General features: G+C 36.1%; 1 protein-coding gene across 2 annotated transcripts in view; it reads left to right on the top strand.

Annotated features, from left to right (window-relative positions):
- Positions 1–19964: 19964 nt before the first annotated feature.
- The window catches only part of Cad89D (cadherin 89D), a 379672-nt gene continuing 375165 nt past the window's right edge, over positions 19965–24471 (top strand). The window contains exon 1 of one of the 2 annotated variants that reach the window (XM_081729479.1): positions 19965–20397. The gene's annotated coding sequence lies outside the window, so the exon portion shown is untranslated. The remainder of the gene's footprint in view (positions 20398–24471) is intronic. The other variant, XM_081729481.1, reaches the window with a different exon arrangement.

The raw sequence follows: 24471 nt of genomic DNA, 5'->3' as shown, positions 1-24471 counted from the left end.
TTTATAAATGAGAGAAATGTTAGTAATTTTATAAAGAAATAAACCACCAGAACTTTTATTAATAAATTAAATACTATAACTTTTGTAAATAAAAAATAGTGCAATATAATCAGTAAAATAAATTAAAATCTATCAAATTTGTAACTTTTATAGACAAATGCAATTCTGCAACTTTCACAAATAAATAAAGTAGGGAGTCTTTCTAAAATACATAAAATACTCGGACTCCCATAATTAAATAAAATAGTACAGTATGCGGCAAAATAAACAGTACTGAAATTCGTGTATGGATGGCGCACAGTTGCAACGTGGAACGAGCTGTGAGCGCCACACGTGTGCTCAGTCGTCTGTGGACTAGCGTAGTGTGTAATTGGCGCAAAGATAATGTTACTTACAACAGAGAAGGTGTTCATTCACGAGCACTATTTCCGCTCATACGGTGTGGATCAGCATCTCACTGGAGGTGATGAGCGCTCACGTCTAATGTATTGGTCTGGAGCTATGGCATATGAACATGAAGTTTTCATCAGTAACATATGGTTCAGTGATGAAAGCCCTGTGTACCTTGATCACTACATCGGTCGACAGTTGATTATTGATCAATTCTTGCATCATTTGCGCGGTTTTTGCCGCACCAAAAATCTGTCGTTACAATAACGATGGATGCAGCAAGGAGTGGATGCAAAAGGAATATTGCAACTGAGTCACTTGTCCTTTTGCCCACAAGAGTTTGGACATCACTTGATTTCCCGTGAAGTGGATTTTCCATATCCTTCCCATTCCCTTGGTCTCAGACCTCCAGACGCCTACATGTGGGGTATGCTGAAGGAAGCAATTTTTCGAACAGATAACCACCGACCAGTATACCGTAGAAGAGAGAAGATTCAGTCATTGTTCTGTCGTTCCAGTAACCCGTGTTCACTAACATGTCCATCGATCTATAGGACCACTGTGAAGAATGTGCGCGATGTAATGGTCAACATATTGAACACATGATGTGCAGGCATGAGTCTTCTTAAATTTACAATGTGTTCAGTAACGTTTAGTTGACATCCATTTGACAACATTTCTTATGTTCCATTATGTTGTATATACTAAACTAACTAAAACTAACTAACTCTATGGCCTATGGAACCCGGAGGTTCAGTGCCGCGTTCACAAAAGCTCTCCACTGACTTCTATCCTTAGCTAATTGGATCCAGTTTCTACTTTGTATTCCTATCTCTGCGAGATCCATCTTAATATTATCCTCCCATCTGCGCCTAGGTCTTCCTAATGGTCGTTTTCCTATGGGCCTACCAGTCAAGACTTTGAAGCGTTTCTACTTTCTTCCATTCTAGCTACATGACCCGCCCACCTAAGCCTCCTAGACTTGACGACCCTAACAATGTTGGGTAAACCGTATAAACTATGTAGTTCCTCGTTATGAAGCTTCCGCCATTCCCCATTCTCGTTCCTCTTGGCTCCGAATATTCTTCTCAGGATCCTGTTCTCAAATACTTTCAGTCTATGTTCTTCCCTCACAGTAAGCGACCATGTTTCGCAACCATACAGAACAACAGGCATGATTATCGTTTTATATATTTTAAGCTTCAAATTCCTCAACAGAATTCGCGACGACAAGAGATTTTGAACCGAATAGTAACACGAATTCCCTGCTTTTAGTCGACATTTAATTTCTTCGTGAATATGATTTTCGTCTGTTAATATTGATCCTAAATATTTGAAAGTATCCACTTTATCAAAAGTATTATTTAATATTTTAACGCCTCCACAATTTGCCGTATTACGGTCCCGACGCACTTCCATGTATTTAGTTTTCTCTGCATTTACTTCTAAACCCATGTCCCTGCAAGCGTTTAATAATATCTCTGCATTTATTTCTACTGTTCTCCTATCATCCCCTATTAAATTTACATCATAAGCATATGCCATAACCTGGTGAATGCCGTTCAACTCTAGGCCCTGTTTGCTATCTTTGATTTTCCTTATGGCGTATTCCAGCACAAAGTTAAATAATAATGGCGACAATCTCCTTGTTTCAGGCCATTTTCGACGTGGAAGCTCGTGGACAAAAATTTTCCTACCCGGACTTTACTTTGGGATTCACTTAAACATATCTTAATTAATCTAATTAGCTTTCTCGGTATTCCAAGCTCTGTAAGAACGTTGTATAATGTTTCTCTCTTAACCGAGTCGTACGCCTTTCTAAAATCAATAAATAGTTGATGTACCGGGGTATTGTATTCCCACTTCTTTTCGAGTATTTGGCGAATGGTAAATATTTGGTCGATAGTTGATCGATTTCGTCTAAATCCGCACTGATAATCTCCAATAATTTCATCTGCGTATGGGGTTAATCTTGCTAACAGAATATTTGAATGAATTATATAGGATGTTGACAGAATAGAAATGCCTCGATAATTATTACAGTCAGTTTTGTCGCCTTTCTTGTTAATTGGAACAATGATTGACTCTTTCCACTCTTGTGGCAATTCTTCCTTGTTCCAGATAAGGAGAATGAGTTTGTGTATCTTGTTCCACAATTTTTCGCCTCCAGCTAAAATTAACTCAGCCGGAATTTCATCTAGACCCGGAGATTTGTGTTTCTTTAATTTCTTTATAGCGGCTTCCACTTCTATTCGATTGGGTTCTGGAATATACTGTTCTGCGGTGTGTATCTCCTTTTCTCCACGCACATTAGTTTTTGGCTGCGTGTTCAGCAAATCGTCAAAGAAATCTTTCCATCTATTTAAGAGGCTATCCGTATCAGTGAGAACTGTCCCGTCAGATTTCTTTAATATATAAGCACGAGGTTGATAGCCTTTCTTAAATTCGCTGATCCCCTTATACATGTCCCGAATATTTTTATTTTTACTATTATCTTCAAGTTCCTTAATTTTAGCTTTCAAAAAATCCCGTTTCTTTGTTCTAAAAGTTTTGGAAGTTTCCCGCCTGATATCTGCGAAATTTTGTGTAGTTATTTCATTCGGATTTTGTAGCCACCGTAATTTTGCCTGTTTTCTCTTCTCTACTAGTTTAATGCATTCTTGGTCGAACCATGGTTTGTTCCTATGTATTTCCGCGTGTCCCAGTTTTTCTATTGCTGAACCTTTAATGCTATCTCTAATTTCAATCCAAATATCCTCAACACTAGTGCACTCCGAGTCTTCTAAAACCGAGAATCTATTCGAAACTTCAATCTGGTATTCCTCTCTTACCTGGCTCTCTTCTAATTTCTTTAAATTAAATCTCTCCGTTTTCGGACATTGAGTATTATATTTATTCAACGATAATCTCTCCCGTATTATCGCTGCTACCAGGTAGTGATCAGTGTCACAATCAGCCCCTCTAAACGACCGGAAGTCAATTATGCTAGATTGTCTTCTTCTATCTACTAAAACGTGATCAATTTGATTATGTGTTTTTCCGTCTGGTGATGTCCAAGTGTATTTATGAACGTCGCGATGTGGGAATTTTGTACTCTTCACGATTAGGTTTTTGGATGTTGCAAAGTTCACGAGTCTAACACCGTTGTCATTACTTTCCTTATGCAAACTTTCGTTCCCTATAATCGGTTTGAAAATATCCTCTCGTCCTACCTTCGCATTGAAATCCCCTAATAGAATCTTCATATGGTATCGCGGGAGTTGGTCAAATATCCGTTCCACTTCTTCGTAAAAACTATCTTTTATATCGTCACCCTTATCTTCAGTTGGAGCATGTACATTTAAAACAATAATATCACACCACCGTCCCTTAAGAGTAATAAAAGAAAGTCTGTCAGTAACAAATTCAACCCGTTTAATTGCTGGTAATATTCGTTTGTGAACGAAAAACCCTGTTCCTAACTGGTGATTTTTATTTCCTTCCTCGTAAAAGAACGTAAAATTTCCGGAATTCTCAGATCCATTTCCTTCCCACCTAACTTCCTGAACTCCTACTAAGTCCATCCTGTATTTCTCTAACTCACTCGTTACCGATTTTAACGCGCCTGCCCTATAAAGACTTCTAATATTCCATGTTCCAAATCTCATGTCCATTTTCTTTTGCTGATGTCGTGCCAAGTTATCAGTCCTTGTCCCAGGCTTTTGTGAATGTTTCTGAACAAGTACCTTTTTTTACAGGATGAGGGTGTTAGCCTTACCCAAACCCCCAAGCTGGAGGACCACTCCTAGTCGTCTGTCCGCGACTGCTTATTCAGTATATTCGCAGCTAACCTCTATATCTAGAGACCTTCTCCTCGATCCGCAACCTGAGGACGCGCCATGCCGTGGTGACAGGAACCCACGTTACACGGATGTTGTATATACAACAAATAAATAAATAAATTTCAATGATATGATTTTAGTACTGTTTGTTTTGCCGCATACTGTATAACGTTCATAAAGAATTAAACTGTAACCTTCATTGGCAAAAGTACTATCCGGTATGCCATAAGGACCAGACTGCCACGTGATCAGAAGTCACGTTGCGTGCTAAATCGAGTCTGCAGATTCCAGATTCAGATGTGAGATATTTCAAATACGTAACTTCCGCGTGGGGCGCCCTGAGTAATTCGCAGCGGATGCATCTACTTAATCATTATCATTGATTTTACTCAAATAACTTGACACTTGACAATGTTCTATCTGTATTTATCTTACGAGCTATAGCCTACATCGATTTTTAAGCTCATTATTACGTCTTGGCAAAAACCTTTTAATTAGCCATCTCCTTATTATAATTTTTTAGGCACCTGGACGACTTCATTTTTTTTTATTGATAATCCATTGACTTCAATGTTCATTTTTCGTGCTTTTTTCACTATGTTTCATCCATTTTAGGACTACTTGCTTTCTTAATATAAAATCTACATTGTCTCTTCTACATTTGAACTGAATTTCAGACATCTTCCCCAATCTGTTCCTATCATTGCAACCTTATAGGCCCTTTAATACTGTAACTTACACGAATAAATAAAACTCCGGAACTTCTATGAATAAATAAAATATTTGAACTTTTCTAAGTAAGTAAGTTAGAAGCAGTAAGTTTCGTAAATAAATATTAGAACTTTTTAAAAATACATGAATTGCTAGGGTTTTCATAAATTAATGAGATACGGTAACTTTTATAAATTAATAAAATACTAATACTTTCACAAATAAATAAAATGCTCTTATTTTTATAAACCATTAAAGTTTTGTAACCTCTAAAAATATATATAGGCTATAAAATACCAAGACTTTATCAAATAAATAATATTCTAGAGCGTTTGTACAAATAAATAAAAAAATACAACTTTTATAAATAAATAAAGTACTAGAACCCATATTAATCAATTTGATATTGTAACTTTTATTTAAAAAATAATTAAAATAAAAGATTCAGTCTTTAATAAATACAGTAGTGGAACACTTAAGAATAAACAAAAGCACTTTAAATTTTATAAATCAATCAAATGATGGAAGTTGTATAAAACAATAGAACACTGGAACATCTATTAATGAACAAAATAAATGTCAAATTCGATACTTGTAGAAGAATGAGTCATGACTACCAAAAAAGAAAGAACTTCATAAATTTACACAAGACTGCTCTTTTTCGTTACGGATCGCAAACAAGTGAATGTATATTACTTATTTATTCCACATTACTTTCATTCTCATCTTCGAGTGTATTTCGTAGGTGTCGCTACACAAGAATACGATAACAGCAAAATCAAGATATACAATTTGGTACTTAATGTATATATTTAAAAAGATATTAAACAGGAAGTATCTGATAATTACACATTTCATGGTTAATTATGTTGAATCCTTTATTTAATTGGTTCCAGTATGTGTGTTCATATATATGTTAGCTTACTTCCAAACGCGTGTTGTTAGTTCACATGACTTGATAGTGTTTCCGCCATTGGATTTCTAGAACAAAAGCTCAATTTTTCATTATAATTGCAGTGTTTTGTCAAAGTTTTTCTTTATCTTAGGTGTTGTTAATTTCATGTTATTTTTTCGAGTTTTTATTTAATACCTTGCTTTCACACACGTACATAGAATAGGCTTGAGATTTACTTACAGGTTTTCACGACTTTTGATACCGAACCTACCTTGTTGCCAACTAAATGTAATAGAACTTTGGTTGGTGTGAACAGCAGTAAGACTTATTTTAAATCGTGTTATCCATTAATTTAAAATCTGAGGTCTTCTCGAAGTTTTTTTTTTTTTTTCCTTAAGTCTAGCATATCTGAAACAAAATTCACCTCAACTGATTTAGGTTATCGTATATATTTCGGATGATATAAGGAACAGGAATATGGGATCATTTTGCTTACAAGTAACAACAAAACTTTCAATAATAATAATAATAATAATAATAATAATAATAATAATAATAATAATAATAATAATTGTCACATGCAAATGCTTCAAATCATTAATCATAAGCACAACGTTTCTCAATATTCAGCACAACAACGTCTCTAAGCTTGCAACATTCAGTACAAGAGTGACTTCAAGCTAGGTGATTGTGTAGTGCCCCGTTTCTAAAATGTTCAATCTAGGATATTCTGTAGTTTTCCGTTTGTAAACTTTTCAACCTAAATGATTCTGAAGCTTTACGTTTGTAAAAAAAAAAATAAAAATTAAAAAAAAAATCTAGAGGTGATTCTGAAGTGTCTCGTTTGTAAACTATTCAATGTAGGTGCAGGAATATTGGATCACTAGTGATGAAAATCGACTGGAAGCCTTCGAAATGTGGGTGTGGAGAAGAATGGAAAGAATTAGTTGGGTCGAGCGGAAAACGAATGAGAGAATGTTAGAAATGGTGGGTGAGAAAAGAACACTTTTAGATATTATTAGGAAGAGGAAGAGAAACTGGTTGGGACATTGCCTAAGAAGAGATTGTATCATGAGGGACGTCCTAGAGGGTATGGTGGTGGGAAAGAGAGGGAGGGGGAGAAGGAGACTACAATTAATGGATGATATTAAAACAGAAAGATCATACGCGAAGACGAAGAGGTTAGCGGAGGAGGACCGTGGAGCATGGAAGCTTCTCAGTTGCGGCAAGTGACCTGCCAATAAAGGCAGAATACCTATGATGATGATTATTATTATGTACTTAGATACCTAAAGTAAAAATAAAACTTTCAACAGCAACAACAATAATAATAACTAATAGATAAAGAAAGAATTTACCACAGTGTTTCCCACAAAGAAGGTCGCCCTTATGAAGCCAGTTTAAAAAGCATTGTTTTTCTTTTCAAACCAAGTCTTTCTTGAGTCCGCTGTCACTACTCGAAACGTCTCATATGTAGAAGCGTCATTTCAGGTTTTGCTAGGGGAGGGTGCAAGATAACCCACCGACATAAGCTTCCCCTTTTTAAATTAGTATTTGAGTATATAATTTATTGAAAATGAGGGAGTGTATTTCTCAAATGAGGGAGAGAAATTACCCTCTCTGGCCTCCCCCTGTTTACATATCGTTAAAAGTATTATTACACCACTACAAGAAGTTTATGTAGAAATGCTGAATAGATATAGGATCGAAAAATATGTTAAAATCTAGAAAATGTAGAATGCACAACCGAATTCTGATAACTAATAGATGTATGTTATATGTATTTGTGCTGTATAGGTGAATCCATGTTTTTTTGGAGATTCCACCCAGATGAGGATTAAATTCAGGTAATACTCAAGCACAGGATGTATAGAGGTACTCTTCCATGCCAATAGTTAACAAACGGAACGCGTTATACAGAATTACATCCTTTTGAGTTTACTCTTGTAAACCTACTCTAGGGTGACCAGACAATCTGATTTTTGCAGTTCAGTACTGTTTTTCGAAGAGATGTCCTGCATGTTGCGAGGACTCCTAGAAAATCTAGAAATGTCCATGTTTTTATAAAATCTTCTGCGAAGTGTCCTTAGTTAACTTTTTTGCAATATTTTAATGCTTCATTCTTTATTCACAACATTTTGAATCACATGCACTCTTTTCTTAAATGATGAAACGCTGTGTTTCTTGAGACTCCTCAAAAGATTAAGAAGGGGAACAATCAACAAATCATTGTTTGGCAATACATTGTTTTTACTGAGGAAAGCCTTGTTAGATGTCGGTAAAGCAGGGAAGGTTCCTTCTTAGAGTTACAATAGTGATGTTAACCACGTTAAGTAGTTCCCTCTTGCCAGTCTAAATTTTCCCTCGTTCTCTAAAATTATCCCACACTCCAAAAATCGATTTTAAAAAGTCCTTAGCCCTACACGAAGTTTAATAAAAATAAACCACTTTGTCATTAATCAAAGTATTTAGAGTTGTGTTGAATTCCTTCAATACTTTTGTTCAGTACTTTTCTTTTTAACAAAAATGAATGATTAACTTAGGTTAACGCTAAATGAAATAACGACATGCATATTGCTAACGCAGTAAACTATCATTATACTAATATATTTGTGTCCTACTTTTCGCTTGTCAGAATCTGGTCACCCTAATCTGCTCTCACTGGTCAAAGCTGTAACAGACGCAAATGCTCTTATTCTTGAAAGCCTTGAGTATTGAGCACAACGTCTCTTAAAGCTTTCAACATTCAGTACAAGAGTGATTTCAAATTAGGCGATTTTGCAGTCCCGTTTGTAAACTATTCAACCTAGATAATTCTGTAGTGTCCCGTCTGTAAAGTATTCAATCTAGGTGATACTGTAGTGTCCCGTTTGTAAACTATTCAACCTAAATAAATCTGTAGTGTCTCGCCTGTAAAGTATTCAATCTAGGTGATACTGTAGTGTCCCGTTTGTAAACTATTCAAGCTAGGTAATTCTGTAGTGTCCTGTCTGTAAAGTATTCAATCTAGGTGATACTGTAGTGTCCCGTTTGTAAACTATTCAAGCTAGGTAATTCTGTAGTGTCCTGTCTGTAAAGTATTCAATCTAGGTGATACTGTAGTGTCCCGTTTGTAAACTATTCAATCTAGGTGATACTGTAGTGTCCCGTTTGTTAACTATTCAACCTAGGTAATTTTATAGTGTTTCGTCTGTAAATTATTCAATATAGTGATACTGTAATGTCCCGTTTGTAAACTATTCAACCTAAATAAATCTGTAGTGTCTCGCCTGTAAAGTATTCAATCTAGGTGATACTGTAGTGTCCCGTTTGTAAACTATTCAAGCTAGGTAATTCTGAAGTGTCCCGTCTGTAAATTATTCAATCTAGGTGATACTGTAGTGTCCCGTTTGTAAACTATTCAACTTAGGTAATTCTGAAGTGTTTCCTCTGTAAATTATTCAATCTAGGTGATACTGTAATGTCCCGTTTGTAAACTACTCAACCTAGGTAATTCTGTAGTGTCCCGTCTGTAAATTATTCAATCTAGATAATACTGTAGTGTCCCGTTTATAAACTGTTTTAGTTATTGAATTAATGCACTTATCACCAAAATATTTAACTTCCGCTCACAAGTGTATCATTTTGTATAAGAGTTATGTAAATGTAAAAGAATAGCAAACACTGAGAGACACTTGATCAGAGGTCTGGAATCCCTGTGGTGACGTCATCAAAATGGTCACCTTGTCGACAAACATAGGATCATTTAAATGATCATAACCCCGTTACCAATTATGGTACTGTGATGTTCCAAAACATAATTTGAAAGATATTGAATTAAGTTACAAAAACTTTCAGTAGCTTTTCTATTAAGAAGAACACAAGAAGTTAGACGGGCGAATATTTGGAAGTGGGTAGTATACTGGTGAACATTACAGAAAAACACTCTCTGAAACACTTACGACATTCTTTTGTGACATTTGGACAGAGTGTACTTTTAGGAATAATAAAACTCTGATAACGATTCACCTTCTTCAGTCAATTGTCTCCTTTAGCCAATGAAACAAGAGGAGGACATAACATTTCACTTTCTGGTAATTCCTGCTTGCGCTATTCCATTGTTCAGGGTTAAGTTCCAAAGTTGGGCGTCCGTTTCCAGAAAAATTTTTAAAATTCACTGGAAAGATATGGATAATTTGATCGTTTGTGTGCTTGATAATATATAAGTGTCTCGAAAAAATCTGTTTATTTGTTATATATAAGCGGTTGTAAACATGGGACTATACGGCGAGCGGAGGGAACTACTTGGCGCAAGGTAACAAAACAGTTGCATTGTGAGAATGAAGAGAGCATATATGTTATCAACATGGCGAATGTACAAGGGCAATAAAGTAACAGTTTTAACATTTGTGAAGCAATACGTTGATAACGAACAAGATCTTCTAAAAGTTTGTGAAGAACACGGATTAATGAACCTAGTTAACAAATTGCAGAAAGTGTGCAAAGGAGATAACAGCGAAAAAAACTTGGTGAAAGCGGACGCCAACTTCGGAATAAATGCCTTGGTTCAGATCTTCAATGTGAATTCTTACTGAACTCGCACTAATGGACTTCGTGGTGGACAAATACCATGCACAAGTGAACTTTGTGGTGGATAAACACAGTGTGCGTGGGGCTTCTCTGCCTTCTACGGTTTCCTCCTTCTATCTTCATTCCACATTTCATTAATTCTCATCATCACCGTCTCCTTTATCCTACACAGCATAATCGTGGGATTACACCTGAAAGATTTTTATTTTTATTTATCCATGGAGAAGTTATTTTCATCGGGTGGTTGGGGTAATTGCCCCAGACTCTGTTCCGGTGTATGAACGTAGTTTTAGAACCTGTAAATTGTTGTTCATCTGAATTACTTCTTTTTGTTTTCTTTTCTCTTTTTTTTTTTTTTTTTTTGGTCTTTTTTGTATTAAACATTAAGGAAAAAACTAGTTAAACGCTAAACCACAAATTCCGGCCATCTTCCTCATTACGTGACTATATCGATATATGTCTCCCAACGTCTGCAGTGGAATTTTGCTCTGAACACCCTCTCCCATCTGTTCTCCTCTTGTATTCCAAGAGAACATTAAAAAAAAGTCATCCTAGTTTTCTTTTTTCTGCACTTCGGGAAGAAATGATTAAGAATTAAGAAAAGAGAGAGAGAGAGAGAGAGAGAGAGAAAATAAAGATATTCTACTTGAGTAAAATATGAAGCCTCAGGAATTTAATCACTTATTTTATTCCTTTTCATTTCTTATTTTTTTATTTTTTTTATTTTTATCTTTTTGCCTTACGTATTTCTAATCGTTTCTACTGTTGTAGTTCCTGTCGAACCTAGAAGCAGGCACGTACGCAGGAATTTATTTCGGGGGCGTCCAAATTCAATATAAAGATAAAATTATATTAAAATTTGTAAAACCACCCCTGAAATTGCAGGGTTCGCGTCGTACATTCTTATCAAGAAGAGGTCCGTAACAGATACACTAAGGCAAGGGAAGGAGGCAAAATAATTGTATGGAGCTAACGATCGGTTGGTTGAATTAACTGGAATTTAGCGTCCACATTGGCGCTGAAGGTATATGAGATGAATATACAGCTTAAGGGTCATCATTACAGCGAAATTAAATTACCGCTAATTTTAGAATTTTTCTGTAATATCTTCAAAACAAATAAAAATATTCGAAAAGTGGAAACGTAGTGAACTAGATAATACGATTTTGCGTGTGATACCTTCATCACAACTCATCTATCTGCTTTCGATTTGTAATTGTAGAAAGATTTAGCATTTTTTGCGGGTTCTGTAAATAGTGGGATAGTAAAAGCGGATAGGTGAATTGTGGTAAAGGTATCACATGCAAAATCGTATTGTCTAGTTCACTACGTTGGTACTTTTCGAATATTTTTTATTTGTTTTGAAGATATTACAGAAAAACTCTAAAATTAGCGGTAGTTTAATTTCGCTGTAGTGAAGACCCTTAACGTGGGAACCAGGAGCGCGCTCACGGGGGAGATCTACCGGGTCCGGTAAGTCAACATACATTTGTACAGCTTCTCAATAAAACTATCCTTGTTTAACAGGGAAATGATTGATGTAGCATTACAATTTGATCTTGCACCTCATCTGCAGTTTTTCTTTTATAAAAACAAACTAGTTCTATCATTTTTTTTTCTAAAAATATACATAGAAGTAATTTACAATTGCTTATCGGGTACAGAATAATACACGTTCAATACTAGTTAGACGTAGTGACTTGTAGCATCAGCCCCCTCCCCCCCCCAAAAAAAAAAACTCTGCGTGGGAACCGAATACGAGTTCACTGCAGGAATCGAAACTGTACAGCCAAGAAAAGCTTTACGAGTTTCTTACATTCATAGTTTCTTTACACTTAAATGCTATGAAATACGATTTTCCTTAGTGAGGGGAAAGAAAGTGTTTGAAATGCATTGAACAATAAACAAAGTCCACAGTGATTTTAATGTCCTCTGAAAACTTAAAACTTCGTTCCACTTAGTCCCATCTACTCATTCCACTTTTTAAGTGCAATTTCGTTCCCATCTGATGATAGGGTAACGCCTTCTCTGGGGCCATGAGCATTCTTTTATTGGTAGTTTCATTGGGAGATGGGTATCATTATTTATTTATTGATATATTTATCTGGTTAGGCATGCAGAAGAAGGTGAACAAGCATGTTACATAATATACACTATATGATGAAATGAAATGCTGCTAACAGAACCCAAGAAAATATCGTCGCATGAGAACCAGAGAAATGTATCTCCATTTCGTAGGTTTACAGGCAAGAGGACAAAACTATTATTTACTTAAAAACATGTGTTTTTAATAAGACGGTAATTGAGCTACATTACAACAGATGATCGACAAGGAGGACAGATGGCGTTACGTTCCATTTACACCAAGTAGGGCTTTCAAAATTATGTCCAAACATGAAGAGAACGAAAACCGCATTTTTGGAGTTACGTTACTCTGGTTCTCAAGCGACGATACGATGTTAGTTGTGACAATGGTGGTAATCTTCTGCTCTGAGGCTATTCGGATTCGGTGGCCTGATGATGTCTGGAATCAGGGCCGGATTTCCCAATAGGCCCGGTAGGCCCGGGCCTATGGGCGCAAGCTCCCAGGGGGCACACGGCCGAGAGAAAAAATAAAAGTAACTAGAAATAAAAATAAACAGCCATAACTTAACATATTTTTTGAATTGATTTTAAAAAATCAGGCTAATAAAGCATTCTGATTTTGAAGTTCATTGGAACAAATAATTGTTGGTAAAGTTCACCAATCTTTTCTTAATACATTAACGGTATTTTGTTAAGCCCAGAACCAAGTAAATTCCTCAAAAAACTTGCAATGATAAAATTGCATCGTGGAGTGGTGTTTAAGCAATTAACACATAGGCCTGATATAATTTTTTAATAAAGGTTTTTAGGAAAGTAACTTAAACCAGACTAGGGGGCGGAAAAATTATTGGGCCTAGGGGCGCCAAAATGCTAAATCTGGCCCTGTGTGGAATCCATGGTTCGATCCCCGCCCACGTAAATTTGTGGTGGGTAACATCGTGTCCATGGGCTTTCTCGGGGGGTACTCTCGTTTCCTTCTACATTCTCATACTACCAATTCTACCATCATCATTCACTTGCCTTAGTGATCCGTCTCTCTTAGCCTAAAGTGCATAAGGGGAGCAGTAAACTGAAAATTTTCATTCTATTTTCATTTCCACCGGGAATCGAATCCGGGACGTTGCAAGCTGAAAGCATGCTTTAAGAAAAAAAAATTGTAGGTGGCGTACTTAAAAAAGTAAGGTACACTCATGTCCAAAATGATTGTCGCATATCTGTAACTGTCTTCTTGTAAGAATATAATTTGATAATGATTTCGCAGGGTACTTTTAAAACTGATACTATACGTCTACAATCGGGAAATGTATATTTGTGGTAAATTTCATAGGAAAATAATTATAAATACGAAAATTAGAATGAGTAAAACAAAATGTTGCTAAACTGACAAGAAAGTTTTATTTTCGTTTTATTGTTCTTATTTACTCCTTTTTTGACATGAAATTTTCTAAATACGTGTCTCAACCGATTATACACGTACTAACATTATAAGAAATATAGGGCGAATTCGTAATCGAATTATATTCCTAGAACAACATATTTATAGACATGCGACAATAATTTTGGACATGAGTGTACATACGTAATTCCTGTAGTTTTTGGACTTAATGTGCAGCAGACGTATAACTGAAAACACATGTTTTATAATACTTTCGATATAAGTGTTCCATTTATACGTAGTCCTACTTTCTGTGTGAAACAACATAGGCAATCAAGATCTCACATACAAATGGACGTAAATAACATATAGCTGACGAATGTAACTTAAGTATATCCATGTGATATACTGAAAACTGTTAGATGTCAGACATCCTGCAACGGTATGATGTAACATCTAAGGGCAGTGCGCTTGTAGCATATTGATAATGTATGTTACATACTGATTTCTGTAGTAAGAAAGAGGATTCCGTATATTTGCACAATATACCACGCCGTCCGGAGAACGGATTTTTCTCAGTATGGATGTTGCTCACTCAACCACGAGGAAGCATTTTACTTCTTTTTGTGGTACTTGCTGATTACTGGTTCTATTAAAGGATCGACAAACGCACGACTTGTGCGTTCACCAAGATCAAACAGCGTTCAACCTTTAACTTAATCGAAGATTTCGGCAAAAGTCTCTCCACAGTTAGCAGCATTTAGAAAGCGTTTTGTGAATTTATTTCAATGTCTGAAAGTCTACTTTACACCCGACGCATTCATGAATACTTGACTCTGAGAATTTCATGTTCTCATAAAAACTGGACGTTAACCTACAAACGGTCTGTTCTCCACTCTCTGCTTGAATCAAGCTAGTGACCAGTTACTGATAGAAAGTATGGAGGAATAAGAAAAACAAGATTCTTCTTTAAGTCTGAATATATTTGCAATTCGATATGTACGTACGTATAGAACAACAACAATAATAAAACACACAAACACAAATAAAGTGCGTCAGTGTGAAATAATGGTAAACTGGAACAATAGTTTCTAGAAATCGGGACGCCTATATAATTCTACCTGGAGGAATCAGGAAATATCATTCAAGATTTATGCCATAAAAGAGTTTTTTTGTTTTTAATGTCCAGGTAAAACTATCTCCTGTATATTTGCCTTTATAATCAATTCGTGACCTCTAAAAATCATCGTAAAGCTGGCTTTAGTGAGAAAAATAAAAAAAAAATAAAAACAAAATATAATCAATTTTATACAACTTTCTTAAGGTGTTTTTCGTGTACCTGGTTCTAGAGGGGAAAAAATCACATTTTGTTGTTATTGTTTAGAATATTAATGTCCCTACAGCAAGGTTGTACTGCTTCATGTGGGGTCGAGATTATAGGGACTCCCATCGGAAATCGAAGCCGGATCTCCCGTGCCTAAGGTGCTTATGTTAATCATGTAGCCAAGAGGGACCTATTTTTATCACACATATGAAAAGTGAATTACACAGGGTGTTACGAAAATGTCTTGAAAAAATTTGGGGAACAGATTCGTCACATCAAAATAAGAAAAACAGTTCATATGGACCTGTACTCAAAAGTGGCTAGTTTCGGAGTAATAGGTGTTAAACTACAGCAATGCTAAAAAATAATTATATAACATGAACTAAACACAGCGTTATACTTTTTACTATATATTTAACTATTAATCAGTGTCACAAGAAACACTATCAGCATAAAACTAATTTCAAGATCGCATCGTCTATTACAAGCTACATTCCACAAACTTCTAGAATGTCTCAGCGTTCTACTTCTCTCTCTCTCTCTCTCTCTCTCTTTTTTTTTTTTTTACTTCCTTTTATAACAAGAGCATGTGCAAAAATATATAACAGATTTTGTCCCTAACATCCCTTCTAAGAAATGTTTAATCATATCCCTAAAATAAATATGTAATTTCGTATTAATAGATCTATTCCAAAACGTATACCAATATAGAATAAATTACTAAGTACAAATATGATTTTATATGCATAGATAATAACTTGTTAATAAACGATTTCTGCAAATAAACATATCAAAAGTATCTTCATAGAAACTTAACAAAAAACATCTTAATAAAAAATGTTCCAAACCCACAGTATATAAAATATACACTGAAAACTAATTATGTTTTAAAAGTATTTTCTATCAACAGCTCACCTCCTTCAATTAAAAAAGTTACCAAATAAATTTTCAAAATCAAATCTTCAGTCGCAAATCTAACCTAACCTATCCTAACCGGTAAAAATATATTCATACGTAATCTAACCTACAACAATTCAGTTAAAGGCTGCATAAATCCTCCTGAATGATGTCAAGAAACCTCATTCTCATCCCCAGCGATACAGGATAGTTTCTACTAAAGGGTGCATAAATTCTCCACCATGCCTCAAGCGATACAGGACTCTATTCACCACGCCAGGCAATACAGGACTCTCTATCATGCCTCAAGCGATACAGGACTCTATTCACCACGCCAGGCAATACAGGACTCTCCACCATGCCTCAAGCGATACAGGACTCTATTCACCACGACAGGCAATAGAGGACTCTCCACCATGCCTCAAGCGATACAGGACTCTATTCACCATGCCAGGCAATACAGGACTTTCTATCATGCCTCAAGCGATACAGGACTCTATCCACCACGCCAGGCAATACAGGACTTTCCACCATGCCTCAAGCGATACAGAACTCTATCCACCACGCCAGGCAATACAGGACTCCACCATGCCTCAAGCGATACAGGACTCTATCCACCACGCCAGGCAATACAGGACTCTCCACCATGCCTCAAGCGATACAGGACTATCCACCACGCCAGGCAATACAGGACTCTCCACCATGCCTCAAGCGATACAGGACTCTATCCACCACGCCAGGCAATACAGGACTCTCCACCATGCCTCAAGCGATACAGGACTCTATTCACCACGCCAGGCAATACAGGACTCTCCACCATGCCTCAAGCGATACAGGACTCTATTCACCACGCCAGGCAATACAGGACTCTCCACCATGCCTCAAGCGATACAGGACTCTATCCACCACGCCAGACAATTCAGGACTCTCCACCATGCCTCAAGCGATACGAGACTCTCCACCATGATTCAAGCGATACAGGACTCTATCCACCACGCCAGACAATTCAGGACTCACCATGCCTCAAGCGATACAGAACTCTATTCACCGCGCCAGGCAATACAGGACTGTCCACCATACCTCAAGCGATACAGGACTCTATCCACCACGCCAGGCAATACAGACTTTTATTCAATCAATTGGGTGCCGAAAACTTGAAACAAGTGAACTTTAAAAGTTCATACCTTCACTAAATATCCATGTTTAAGAATGTTCCAGCACTTACACATAAAGTTTTAGAGAGATAAGTGGAGAATGATCAAGTTCTTTCAAACAACCTCTCTCAAAATGATTGTGCGAGTACCGGAGGTTTTGAAAGATGGATTTTTTGATAGTTCACACTAGTTCCTCAGTGATGTCTTGACCCGACTGCGATCGGTTCTATAGTAGTAGAACTATGGACCTGTAAGGTTCACTTTTCACATTTTCGGCACCCTAATAACTACGAAATTATACACTTCCGACCACATCTCCACATTACCTTTTCCTTATTTTGATGTAAGAATTCTATTGCGAAAATATTGTGACAATTTTTTTTGTAACACCCTGTATACCTTAGTTGTCACAATAAATCACCAACAAACTGTGTTACATTGTAACAATAGTTGTTACATGGTAGTAGTGCGAAAAGTGATGCATAATTTCGATATTGAGGATATTAGATTGATATGAAAGTAATTATCAATAATAACACTAATCATTGTTTGCTTTAGGTATCGGCCGTATTTCTTTCATACAGCTTTCACGTAAATTAACGGTGATGAAAGACAATTCATTTTGCCAGTGTTATCTTGTAATTTTACATAATACAAATCTTACATACGTCTTTCAGTGTCATAATGATCAGTGTTAGGTGAAATATGAATCGGGGTTCACTGAAACATTCTATCCGCCCCACGCACGATTCCCAACATGAAGAAAGAAAAAATAGAATAGGTCTACTTCGAAAGAGACGTATCAGAAACTAGAGATATACGCAGGGAGTGAGTTTTCGGGGTCCGGAACCCTCCGAAATCCCGATTTTTCTGCAAATTTAGTCTAATTTTAGGGGCAAAATTAAAAAATTTTAATATAATTTATCCCTAAATTGAATTTGAACCCCCTAATGCCTTTGAACCCTCCCGAAATAAATTCCTGCGTACGTGCCTGTCAGAAAAATTCTGGCAGATGAATTTCTTTACCTTTACTTTGATGAATCAGTGCATCCCAGTTCGCACTAGATTACCAGAAATATAGTGCATTAATAGAGTTGAGTATTACAAGAATTTTGTAAAATATACCATTCTACTTTCAATAAATTATATTGGTCGCACCTTTGGCCCTCTTCTTAAAAAGTTTGATCATCACTGATACAGACCAAAGTTCACTGAATTGAGTTAAGGTGTTGACTTATCACGGAAAATTGATATATTCACATGCAACCGAAGGCTGACAATGGACAAAGGAAATCTAGACAAAGCATGGGATCATTACTCTAGCATATGTTTGAGTGTTTTACTCTTTATAAGTGCCGATCTAGGAACGACCTTCATAAAAATAAGGATTAGGGTTAGGAATTAGATTTCTGGGTTTTCGGCATATTTCGGCAACCCTTCAAGTATGAGGGAAGACGTCATTCGGCGATCACACTATCAGACAAAAGGGGAGGAGAGAAGGATTGGGGAAGGAAGGAAGCGATCTGGGATATGTGTGTTAGATACCATCCCGGAATTTGCCTGGTGTGAATGATAAAAACCAAGGGAAACCTCACCCAGGATTGCTGGTCTGAAAAGCGTTGCTTTTACACTTTTTCAACTAGGGATGGCCAAATTTTTTCGTAAAATACTTTTTCGAAAAGTGGCTTTTTCGAAAACGAAAAACGAAAAATTTTTCTAAAAACGAATTTTTTTTCGGAAAACGAAAAAGGAAATATTTTTCGAAAAAAAACGAAAAACCAAAAATTTTTCGAAAAAGCGAAAAACGAAAAAACGAAAAATGAAATTTCCGAAAATCGGAAAACAGATTTTTCGAAAAAGGCCATCCATTTGGTGTGACCGAATGTCCCCACTGGGCATCGATCACACCAAAGACGAGAGTGTTAGCGTGTACGCTACGCGGGGCCATCAGTATTTCTTTCAGAAAAAAATGTTCCAAGGGGGCACCTTAGTATTCCGCGGGGCACAGTGCTGGTACTATTCTATTTATTATTGTATTATAGACGTATTATTCCGGTCCTCTAGGGGGCACTATCAAAGCTCCGGGGAGGCAGTCCCATCCAAAAACATGTCTAGAAGGAACAGTGGGGGCCACTTCATAAAAATAAATAATTAAATAAATAAGTAGGTTAATAAATAAATAAATGAAAATTTTGCTAACGGCAAATTTGGTAAGGAAAAGGGATCATTGCCATTATGTATGGAAACCCTCACGACATTCAATTGTGATCCGTTAATACGTAAACACAGCGCGATGTTGCGAATACCATAACGGATGTTGAAAGAAACGAAAATCTTTTTGATATGACCTATGTTTCGTAAGGTGTTAGCCGAAAAGAAATTCTTTCCCAAAAAGCTTTTGATTTGGTCTTCACGACACGACAGGTCACTGGCTTTGACCGCTACATTTTTTTTTTTCTACCGTACCTTTCAACCGAAGGTCACTATTGCGTGGGTAACAACTTTGTGACTTCAGGAAGGAATCTCCAAGATTGCTGACTGGAGAAGAAGAAAAAGAACTCCAACTGGAGAGGACAGAAAGGAGGGGAAGCCGAAGCATTACAGGTTTCTGACAAAACTTTCAGGTGTGTTCGTTCTCCTCCGGCAGACGTGCGGAGAGAAACAACTTTGAAAATATAGTGGAAGGGGAATATTGAGGGGGGAAAGGGGGAGGTAAAAATGGTCACGGTAGTTAGCTTTGCGCTCACAGTTCGTCAGTTGTTTTGTGTTTATCCCTGTGTGTACACATCGCAGTGTTTATCGGCTGAGTCTTTTACTTGAATACCAGTTGACAGTAACGCGCCACGCACCTCAATCCAAACACTTCTAACGATTAATTTCTAAAATATTATTTACCGAAGACCTAGCTAATCATACCGGAACGAATTGAGCTGAAACTTTTGTGTGTTTTCTTTTTTTATTTAATATAGCTAAATAATAAAGTGATCACTATTTATATTATAGTAGAAAGTGATGGACTAGCAGATAAAAAATAATAATATTAAAAAAAACTTTTTTGGTGAATTAGAATGAATAGTACTTTTACCTAGTTAAAGTGACAGTGAATTTTGTTAAAGAAGATTTGTAGACGTGTATTTTCAACGCCAATTGATTAATTTATTTATACTTTATTTAAGGTAAGTGACACATATTTTTAAAAACATTTTGTTAAATAATTATTATTATTAGTCGTACAGAAAGAGGCTTTTTTTTCTTTTGCTTGTTTCTTACATGAAATATTTGTTAATATTCTTCTGTAGTTTAAGAACAAAATAAATGTATTATTTGCCGTTATAGTAAAAACATTAGTCAAAACTCGTTGTTACGCATCGTGACGCAAAATATCTGAAAAAAATTATTTTAAGAGTGATCCAAAGAAAATGGATCAAGAGATTGCAATCTTGGCCGATGTATTGGATCTTGGATCACGGGTCACAAAATTTTTGGCCCTAAATCGAGTTTTCGGATTTTCTACGGAATCAGCAGATCATAGTGAGTTGAGTAATAGTTTGGGTTTGGCTACAGTGTATGTAGTTCTCCAGGTATGAGGCTTACAAGAAAATGTTTGATTGAATCAAATATATTGGGTCTTGGATGAGGGGCTACAAAATTTTTTGAACAGCCCCTAAATCGAGTTTTCGTCTTTGCTACGGAATAAGCACGTCATAGTGGGTTAAGTGGTAGTTTGGTTTTGGCTACATTGTATGTAGTTCTTCAGATATAAGGCGTAAAAAAATGATTTAAATATATTAGATCTTGGATGAGGGGCCTCAAAATTTTTGAACGACCCCTAAATCGAGTTTTCGAATTTTCTATGGTATAAGCACATCATGCTAAGTTAAGTTATAGCTTGGGTTCGGCTACATTATATGTAGTTCAAGAAAATTTTTGATTGAGCTTGAGTTCGGCTACACTAAGTGTACAAGAAAATTTTTGATTGAGCTTGAGTTCGGCTACACTAAGTGTACAAGAAAATTTTTGATTGAGCTTGGGTTTGGCTACACTAAGTGTACAAGAAAATGTTTGTTTGAAATATATTGGATCTTTTCATCCAAAAAAAGCGAGGCACAAACTTACTATCTTAAATGTTAAAAAACTACGATCTTATGGAATAAAAATGCAAGTAAAACTCAAATTTGAAAATTTTCTTCAAAACATCCATTTTTAGTTTTCGTTATGTTCTTCAGTGATTATTTTCAAGTTTCTCCTTGTCTTCGTCCTAGACTAGTGATTCTCAACCTTTTTTTGCCTGGCGACACGTTGTACTGAACATCCATGACATAGCGACACAGTTGTTTGATATTTTTATTATAAATAATAATAATAATAATAATAATAATAATAATAATAATAATAATAATAATAGTGAAACCAATTAGTTTTTTTTTATAATGACTCTATATAGCACTGAACATTATTGCTACCGCTGGAGGTGTTGACTGGTAAAGTCTGTCTCTATTTTAACTAATTATTGTTAAATTCTTCATGATATTTAAATTCTAAAATTTCGGGACACGCCTTAGAGAGATGCGTGACACCCCAGTGTGTCGCGACGTATCGTTTGAGAACCATTATCTTAGACAGTGGGATGTGCCACTGGCTGTGTCCAATTACATTAATTGATTGTTTGATTTGCATTTACGGGATTTTTTTTTTTTTTTTTTTTTGTCAACAGCGATATTATTTAGGGTTAGATCTAAAGTTTAAAGTGGGAACTTAATCAATAATGTACCGCGTTTGATGCTCCCTCATTGAAAATCGAACCCGAGACCTCATGCATGACAGGGATGAACAGTTATCACTAGTCAAGCCACGAGGGCTTGTGTCTAATGTATAATGTTACTCACGAGATGAGACGAATTGAAAAATAAGGTTTTCTTGTCTCGATTCTTGAAAACACTTTCCCTCGTTTCGTGTTGATTTATTTATTTTTTTTTTCGTGTAATTTTGTAAATTTACGTTCAAAACGTATGTCGTCATTTTTTTCTTAATTTCGCTTGGAGTCCTTGGTTCGATCCGTGGCCAAGCAAATTTTGTGGTGGACAACATCGTGTCCGTGTGTTTTCTCAGGATACTTTTGTTTCCTCCCACTTTCTTATTCCACTAATTCATCCATCATCATTCACTTGCTTTAATCATCGTCTCCCTTAGCCTAAAAAGGCATAATCGTGATACGAAAAAAAAAAAAAAAAAAAGAAATGAAATCTTTAAGTTTTACGTCCCACGGTTATGCCGGTTAGGCTAAAGCAGACGGTGATGATGAGACATGATTGAAAATGGTGGAATGAAGAAAGTGGGAGAACCCCGAGAAAACCCACGAGCACGGTGTTTGTCCACCACAAAGTCCACACGGCGCGAGTTGGGATCGAACCAGGGACCTCAAGTACCGGTGGTGAACGCTCTACCACTGAGCCACCGCGCTCACATAATCGTGATACGTTAAACTGAAGAATTTCATTTCATTAAAAAAAAAAAATCGTCCACAAGTTATCAAAATCCTTTGGCGTAAAGAAAGATCCACGAAGAGTGGGGCATAATCACATTTACATCATATTTATTATTGTAATATATCATGTAAAGACTTGTATATCTTTAAAGTTTAAATGTAGACAGTTCCTCTTCATTATGTTCGTAAACTACTTTATCTATTTATAATTTTTATACTATGAATCATGTATAACGAAGTCAATATTTGATATCTAAGACTTGTGTGAATTAGTGTTGCTCCTAAGACTTGTGAAATTTCTGGTCTGGTCTTGAATTCTCCTAATTCTAGACTTTTCTCGAGTTTGAAAATGTATTATCTCGTCTCGTTTCCGGAATGAGTCTTGTAGACAATGACATAAAATCGAAAGTTACCAATATTAAAAAAAAAAGAAAGAAAAAGAAAGAAATAGGCAGCTAAAAATTAGAAATTTCTGCTCAATATAAATATTATAATCCTTAAATGACAATGTTTTTTATTGTGACGAGCCTTGAAATTAACTTTAAAAAATGTAGACAGTGAAATCAATATAACTTGCAAGATGTTTATAAAGAATCAATTAGAATTAGTAAGATCAATTAGACACATACTAGCCATATTCTCGGCATAATTTTATTTTCTTGTATTAACAGACTTTAAAAAAGTTCGTTACTTAATTTGTCTATGTGTGTGTGTGTGTGTGTGTGTATCTGCTATTTGCTAATTTTTCAATTTGGAGCTCTCCATTCGATAAAGCATCAACAACTATTTGAAAGAAATGATGGAATTTTTCGTTTCATTCTTATCGCAAAAAAAAAAAAAAAAAAAAAAAAAAAGAAAGAAAGAAATGAAATATTTGAGTTTTACATCCCTCGGTTAACCGGCTGGGCTAAAGGAGACGGGAATGATGAGAAATGAATGGTAGGTGGAATGAAGAAAGTGGAAGGAAACGGGAGACCTGAGAACACCCGCGCACACGGTGTTTGTCCACCACAAAGTTCACTTAAAGCGAGCTAGGATCAACCCAAGGACCCCATGCACCAGAGGTGACCGCTCTACCACTGAGTCACCGCGGCTCCCTCTTTCACTTATGAAAACAATCTTAAGTGTGTCATTTTTCTCTAAAAATATAGGTGGAAGTATTTTACAATTACCTGTCCTCTCTTTGGATGCAGAATAAAAGCCCTTTCATTAGTACATAGGCATAGTATTGGACTTGCCTTTGTACCCAAAGTTTGTACCCCTCCCAACAAAAATTTCTGGGTCAGCGCCTGTTCTGACAGTTTCACAAACTAAACACTTGGCTTCATCAGACACTATGACTTACATAAGAATCAACAGAAGACTAAACCAAGATTAACAAGGGATATTAATATAATTTTATAACAATACTAATATATGTATCAAAGACAGGGACGTATGCAGGGGGTGGGTCCTGGGAGTCTGGACCCCCCACCGAAATTTCGACTTTTCTCTAAATTTAGCCTAATTTTAAAGGTAATTTTAGGAATTTTAATATAAAATACCCTCACATTGGGTTTGGACCCCTCCCGAAATAAATTCCTGCATACGCTACTGATCAAAGAAATGGTTCACGTGTTTAGGTTTATCAGTTCCAAAAGGGTAAACACACTATTTGTCCAAAAAACTAGATAATTCGCTTTATGTCTACTTGAAGCCACTAAAAAAACTTGTATTGATCGAATTACAGATTGTTATGTATCCTCTACTTTTATCTACTTTGAAA

The sequence above is a fragment of the Thermobia domestica genome, chromosome 10 (assembly GCF_964235325.1).
Source record: "Thermobia domestica chromosome 10, izTheDome1.hap1.1, whole genome shotgun sequence".
Taxonomy (NCBI): Eukaryota; Metazoa; Arthropoda; class Insecta; order Zygentoma; family Lepismatidae; genus Thermobia; species Thermobia domestica.
Note: the sequence above shows the minus strand (reverse complement) of the source record. Positions and strands in the feature narration are given on the sequence as shown.